We start from the raw sequence: 8200 nt of genomic DNA, 5'->3' as shown, positions 1-8200 counted from the left end.
TTTAACATATTAGAAGGACAGTTAATTCATGTAATGTGCAAGGTGCAAAGGTAAATTTTGGCATCCTTCAGACCCAACGTTGTAAAATTACAACATTGACATAACAAGCTCAAAATCTAATATAATCAAAACATTCAGCTGTATATTAAAAGCTAGACACATAACTTATCACAGACAAAAATATTTTAGGAATTTTACTTACGTGATTGTTGATTTATTTAGTCCAGTAAAAAGGTTATTCAAGGCAGGTTTGCAAGTTTTGAAAGTTCACGACCAGGAAAACAAACCTATTTACAAAGTCTACCATTCAAAATCATTGCAGGGTTAAACAATATGACTTTTTAGTTGTGTAAATGTGGTTTTAAAGAGAAAAAAACATGTACAGGTATATTTTATTACACCTTAAACTGATATTACAACCGAGGGCTTCACATGGCTAGTCCTGTCAAGTGAGAATGGGTTGTGTATATCACCAGTTTGTTTTTCATAGAAATTTCAGAACACACATTGGATACAAAGCTGATGCTTGAATTAAATCCAACTGAGATGTCCATTATATATACTTGGTTATGAAATGGCATCTTATTGAGTTCTAATATTTCCTCTGGATTGGCCCAACAGCATCTCTTTTAATATTGTATACACACATTTTGTCATCACCTGCCTTTGTCGTCTAAAGAGTGATTGTTGTGCAGAACATTGAAATGTGTATATTTTCAATAGTCAGTAAGACAGCTAAGATTTAATTTATGTTCATAAGTCCTTAAATGCATTAATATAAATTTAAATTGTAAATTTATTATACAGCATTGGGTTGATGTAAGAGGAGTTGGGCTGAAGCATCAGGTAACTCCTTACACAAAACAACCCAACACCCAACCAAATAAATCAATGGCATGACTCAACTGGCTCAACCCAGCAATAGGGTAAAATAATACAAACAAGTGCTTTGTTTACCTACAGTAGGTGATTTATTTCATCCAAGAGAAATCATTCATCTTCTTTTATTGCATAATAAAAGGCTGTAATGTCGATCATCTTGGTCATCTGTTATGTAAATAGTGCTGTTTTGTATTTTACCAATGTCATTAATGATATCATCTCAGACAATGGTGTGATGCACAGCATGCAATTATTCACAATATGCAAAACACAACATTATATTTTCATAAATAAATCTAATCAGAATGCGCTTAAGCGAATAAAACAACTAATCTGTCAGAAATAAATTAATATCCTCACAGTCTGGTGTAATTACAACACAACTCATTCACAGTTTAATTGATTTGAATTGTTTTCCACTGAAGATTTATACTATTGCTAATGGAAAATGGTCTGTTTATTTGACCTTTATTTGACCTTTATTACATCATATGTAGCACATTTCTGTCATTAATGTGTGATAATTAGCATTTGCTTGTTTGTTATCTTATTAACATGAATTCGTCTGTTTAATTACAATCCTTCTTTCCACTGCTAAATCTACATGCAGGTTTTTTTAAACATCCTACATCTACAAGAACAATTCAGCAGTGTTGCTCACAGTAATTGATGTCTATACAGTGTATGCAATAATTAATTAGTAGGCAATACAGACAATAGTGCTTTTGGGAAATTAACAAATCAAAGAGAAATAGCAAACGCTAACTGTTATTATTATATTAATTAAAATAAATTGATATAGCAAAAACAGTATATACATTTCTGTCTTTACCTAAGCATATAAAACGTGAAGTTTATTTTACAGTATGCACGGACAGACAGTGTATACTGGTAGATAAATAAATACAGATCTGAAGTTCACTTCAGTTCAGTCGCGTAACTGCGACAACGTGCGCGCATCCAATACAACCGTCTTTAAACACCATATGGTGTATTCTGTAATGTTGCTTTTATATAATGAGAGGAAAAGCACATAAACTCTCTCTCTCTCTCTCTCTCTCTCTCTCTCTCTCTCTCTCTCTCTCTCTCTCTCTCTTTCTCTCTCTCTCATTCTGGCTACAGCAGTGGGAGAAATATGAAGAGTCTTTGATCATATCATCAGATTCTGCTGAGGATATACAAGGCTTTGACTCTAAGCAACCTCATTAAAGTATACTGTATTTCACTGCAGCGCTCAAAGGAAAGATTTAGTGATTGCCTTCCTCTTAGTCACATTCTAAAAATATAAATATAAGGTTAAACCTCATATTAAACAGCCTGAACATTTTACTGCCTAAGTTTTAAAACAAATCTCATTTACAAAATGAAAGCATTTGCCTTTGAGGAAACATTATTTATAAGGTAACATTTTGATAATCACATATCATGTGAATAATTCACAAAAAACACATGAAACTCATTTTTACATCTGACTGATGGCTTAGTGGAGTTTGTGCAGATTAATCTGATGATCCTTTAACGTGCCTGACATCAAGTGTATGTATTAATTTATTTAAGCATAATAATAATTTTGCTCAGCTTTTATTGTGCTGTCATTCCACTCATTTAAAGGACAAGTTCGGTATTTTACACTTAAAGCCCTGTTTTCAGATTGTTTATGATGAAATAGAACGGTTTTGACTGAAATTTGGACATATGATGCTGGCCCGAGAATTTTTCGGGGGTTTCTTGTATCACCTTCCACCTCTTTAATGGCTGTATAGGTGCACAGGAACAATCCTTCCTAAAATGCATTAAACTTTCGTTTTCAAAGACGTGAAACTCACCAAGTGGTCAGGGGTGTTCACTGATATGCTCACACAAAAATCGCTGCAAAAGATGCTTTCCAACAGGTTTTATAGTAGTTTTTGTCCAACTCCATTGACTTGTATTAGATGTGCTGTGAAATACGGTATTACTCCGTGCCGAAACTTTGTTTGTATTCTTGCAATTGGCAAAGGCGGATTATCGCCACCAACTGGGCTGGAGTGTCTATTATTCAAGCTCTTAACGGAAGAATATACGGGTGTAAGACGTTTGGAAAAATAGGTCCACAAGTTTACAACGAATGCTAAAACACCTGTTGGAAAGCAGAAATCAGTGAACACCCCTGACCACTCGCTGAGTTTCACGTCTTTGTAAACGAAAGTTTAATGCATTTTAGGAAGGATTGTTCCAGTGCACCTATACACCCATTGTAGAGGTGGGAGGTGATACAACAAACACCCGAAAATTCTCGGGACAGCATCATATTTCCAAATTTCAGTCAAAACTGTTCATCATAAACAATCTGAAAACAGGGCTTTAAGTGTAAAATACCGAACTTGTCCTTTAAGTAGGGATAATCCTAACACTGCGTATTGATTCTTGCAAATTTATGCAGAAATGTATGCAGTCTTACATTAGAAGTCAAAAACCTATTGAGATTTCATTAAAGAAAAAAGGAAAAGTTTATCCAAACCTTTTTATAATTTACTCACTCGTATGTCATCTCAGATCTATTAGATTTTATTTTATCAGCTGAACAGAAATGGATACATTTATATTCAAATGTTGCCATGTCATCTTTTTATCTGACGTGGTACAGCATGGCTAAAAAGCACATCCATCCATCATTAAAGCAATCCAAATGACTCATTTACTGTATATCATCATCAAATATTATGAATGAGATAAACAAAGGGAATGCTTTCATTCATTTTAAAGTGTATAATCTACAGTCTCCTTGCTGTTGTCTTCTGCATATATTCTGCTGTGTAATCCCTTGCTAATAGAAGTCTATGTAATAATGATAGATCACATGGCCTGTTTAGTTGCTTAATTACATTTTTGGGCACAAGCTAATGTTCCGGGTATTTTAGTAACCGAGGAAAGGGTCCAAGCGTATACACATTTGATTTACTGCTCCAGGGCTGAAATGAGTTGTCATTGTAAGCTAGTAAAGAAATTGGCAGTGCACAGCAGAGGGAATCCTTCAGGGAATGTTTATAGGCTAAAATCAAGAGCTTTGACTGGTTAGCATGAGCAGCATTCCTTAATGGATTATGTAAATTCACAACAGAGCAACTAAAAGCATTCTACACTGTTGACCATCACGTTTGTATTTCAAATGAATAACTTTACTCTAAAAATGGCTGGGTAAATTTTATGCTAATTAAATATTGGACAAAAAACACAGTGTAACGATCAGCCCTATCAGCTGAGTTACAAATAGTTAAAGGGGTCAGATCTTACTATGTGAGGTTTAAACAATGTTAAAAGGATGACAAACAAGTGAAATTAAATTAAATAAGTGTATTTACAAGAACACAATGAACTTAAAACAACACATTAAAACTTAAAGGTCACGTTCTTCCTGATACCATTTTTTAAACCCTAGTTAGTGTGTAATGTTGCTATAATAGCATAAATAATACCTGTAAAATGATAAAGCTCAAAGTTCACTGCCAGGCGATATATTTTCAATAGAATTCCTCTTTAAAAGCCTACAACGAACGGCCGGTTTGGACTACAGCCCTCTATTTCCTGCTTTAATGACGTCAGTAAAACAGTTTGTTGACTAAACTCCGCCCACAGGAATACGTCAGTCACCAGCTTTGGCTCAAATGGCTCTGCTAAGCTAAGCTGTGCGAATCACAACACACTAAACAAACTACACAATCAGAACTTGTTACGTATTTCTGAAGGAGGGACTTCACAGAAAATGGAAGACATCAGCCCATTTTTATGACAGTGAAAACAGCCGTATACAGATAAGTAAATTGTGTGAAAAATATATTTTTTTTACACGTGAAACATGAACACTTGTTATATTGCTCACTATAAACACAATCAAAGCTTCAAAATCACCGACAGAACGGGAGATTTAAGACTGTTAAAAGAAAGGAATACAAGAAAACCTTACCTAAAACTATCTTATCGTTCAAGCGTTTTATAAGTCCAAATGTGCAATGTGTTCTCGAGTTTATATACAATCCAATGATAGTGATAATCCAAACTCTGGAAAGGTAAGTCCAATAAAAGTAACTCCACTGACCAACAACAGTTTGGTTGAGCTTTAGCATCAGCATCAGCTACTCGCTCTTTGCTACTTCCTTTTATAGAGTCACTTCCTGTTTCCTGATATGTGATCACTCACATGACAGGTAGACCATATCAAAATAAAAGACATACACACAAATTAAAAGTAAGAGATAAAATGAAATAAAATGGCTAAGACTACATGTAAAACCTATTTAAAACTCAAATATACATTAAATCATAAAATATTTATATTGAGCGGTTAAAACATGCGTCTTGAGTGGCCGTGTCACAAACATTTGGGGTAAAATTGACCCAATGCTGGGTTATTATAACCCATGGTTAACAACAACAACCCAACGCACAAATTATCCAAGTCGTAAAATATGTATGACTTCATGTGAGATTAGGCTGGGAAGTCACATGGATCACAGCACCCCCTAATGTGTGGTTCAGTTTTTTCCTTTTTACATTCTGACCTTTATCATTTGCAGTGTTTCTAGTTGCATTTTTGGAGATTTTGAAACTGTTTAGTATGCCTTGTCTAATGAAGTGGATTAGGAATGTGGGGTTAAAGTTTGTTTTTAAAGAAGTTCCAGCTCGCGTGGAGAAAACCGACTGTTTGTTTACTTCATTGTATAGTGGATTCATTTGTAAAGAAGTCGATTTGCAGAGAGACTGGTCGCGGATGGTAACTCCTCCTTAACTCCTGGACCTTATAATTCCAAGGGCCGGTATATAATGTTCAGATTCACAGCCAAAGGGAAAACTAATTACCATAAAGTTGACTATAAGCGAACCACAGTTATGCACTGTGCAGTTATCTCTCAATGCAGTATTATATGGTTATTTATTTTCTTACAATATTGCGTTACTGTAATGATCTTCTTAATAAAATAACATAAAAAATGTATTAAAGTAAAATAGTAATAAATAGTAAGCTTTACATACAGTATCTGAAGCAATGTCTGTTGAATCTTCCTGTAAAAATCCCGGCAATTCTTGACAGTGATCTTACGAGTGTTTTTGTAACATAAACCCCAGCAGTGTCCAAATAGAGTATTCTCTACAGTATCTGTATGAAATCAATAGATTCAGATCTTATATGACATCTGTGCTGATGTCAGGAGAGAAAAAGTAGGTAGTGATTTGATTCTAAGGTCCATTCAAACGTGCTAGATACTGTATAGTCAGGTCTGGGCACAAGATTTTACAGCAAAAGAAACGGATGAACTATAAAATATGGATTGTATACTGTATAGCATACTTCTGTTCAGGGTCTTTCTCTATTCAAGAGGGACTCCATTGATTGTTGCACAGGCTGAAGAAAGTCAGACCTTGAAGAGCTCAGCAAGAATTTTAGAAATATTGAGCCATTTTATTACTTAGTTGTGAAACAGGAAAAATAAGCAAAGGCTTAGGACATAACAAATCTATAAAATAAAAAATATGTTTAGTTACTATACAAAGATAGATTAGGCAGAGTACAGGAGATGATCACAGCCATGCTGATATAGAGCCATGTCATGTCTACCAGAGCACAAGTGTGTAAAAAAATTTGAAGCCCGAGATGACAGGTACCCTTTCAGCTGTTTGTTTTGAACTTCATAACTGACTCCCAGGAGTGAATTTTCATGTGATGAAAGCAGACAGAGCGAGCTGCTTCAGGCAGCTCAAAATGGAGCGCTTATGGGCCATTTCATCGAATCGGTGCCATTTCTACACTGTAAAAAACATCCTATAGAATTTACTCAAAAAATTTGTTGTAACAATTTGCACTCACTTTGTTTGAGTAAATTATATCCTATATATTTGATTAAAGAGTACCTAAATTTAATTACTATGATAAAGTAAAAAAAATTAGGTAAGGTCTACCTATTTTTTTCATAACTAATTACTTATAAAAAAATGAATAACATTAACCCTATTGGTATTAAGGCACAGATCTATTAAATTATTATTAATAATGATAAGCCATTAAGAAACATTACATATTACTTATTCAGAGAGGGGTTGAATAAGAAAATAGTCATACACAAGATTGCATAATTGCTTGCTTTATTGACCAAATAACATTCTGTAAACATTTAAAACTAATTATTGGAAGAACAAAATAACCCCAATACATTTCAAGTGAAATACAACATATCATAGTTTTACAATTCTTGAACATATAATTTCATAAAAAAATAAACCAAAGTCTTCATCATGAGATGTTAAAAAACCATTAAAAGCAAGATTCCTAAATACTGTTCTTCACGTTATTATTAGAAAATTAAAGAAGACAATAATATGAGAGGAAAAACTGATCTCATTTACCTCAGAAGACTAGCATGCTATATCGATACAAACAAACATTTCAACTTCATTTAAAACTTATTAAGTGCAAAAATACAACTTCATATTATGCTATAACTCACAGTACACATGCATAAAACATTGAACACTAACAAAAAGTACTTACATTCAATTTTAAGTGATTCAACTTCATATACAAGTCACATATATAACATATGAACTCCGAAATACTTTTTGAACAGACATTAAAAAGCGAAAGGCAACTTTTAGTATATATCCGTAAATGATAATAATAACAATAATAAAATGGCTTCATAAATGGATCCCTTTTAAAACAAAACTCAATATATTAACAGATAAATGCAAGAAAACTTTTACAGTAATTATCTAGCATCGGCAGCTTTACCGTTGTTTGTTTGTCTGCTCGACGCCCTCCCGTCTGTATCATACATCAACCGTCCGCTGCTCTCTCTCTCTCGTCACGTGGCTTGCTCAAGTTCAACCACTCATATTGAGCAGCTCCGCTGTTCACGAGATTCAGACATGTAAATAATAATAATGGAAGTTAATATTTTAATCATAAATATGGATTTTTATTCGTATTCGCAGGTGCAAGAACTGGGCGATGTTTCATTCAAAGCTAACCTGACTGACATATTCTAACCTATCAATCTGTCAACAACAGAGACAGAGAAGCACGCAAATGACTAAACTTCTGGTAGATTTTACAGTTAACCAACTTAACATTTCCATTCATGATGATATCAACAAGTTAAATAAAAACTTACCTGTAAACAAACCGCAGTTCTCCCGCCGATATGATATGAAAAATGGTGACTCGAGTCCCGCCTGGATGTTGATTCATGCGCACTTTGCGGTGCTAAGGCCAATATTTTGGGGTATATGTTACTTATTTTTTTAATATTGCAGTTATTACTGTTAAAAATTGGATAGTGAAGGT

Source organism: Misgurnus anguillicaudatus, chromosome 9, assembly GCF_027580225.2.
Source record: "Misgurnus anguillicaudatus chromosome 9, ASM2758022v2, whole genome shotgun sequence".
NCBI lineage: Eukaryota > Metazoa > Chordata > Actinopteri > Cypriniformes > Cobitidae > Misgurnus > Misgurnus anguillicaudatus.
This window is presented reverse-complemented; position numbering follows the sequence as displayed.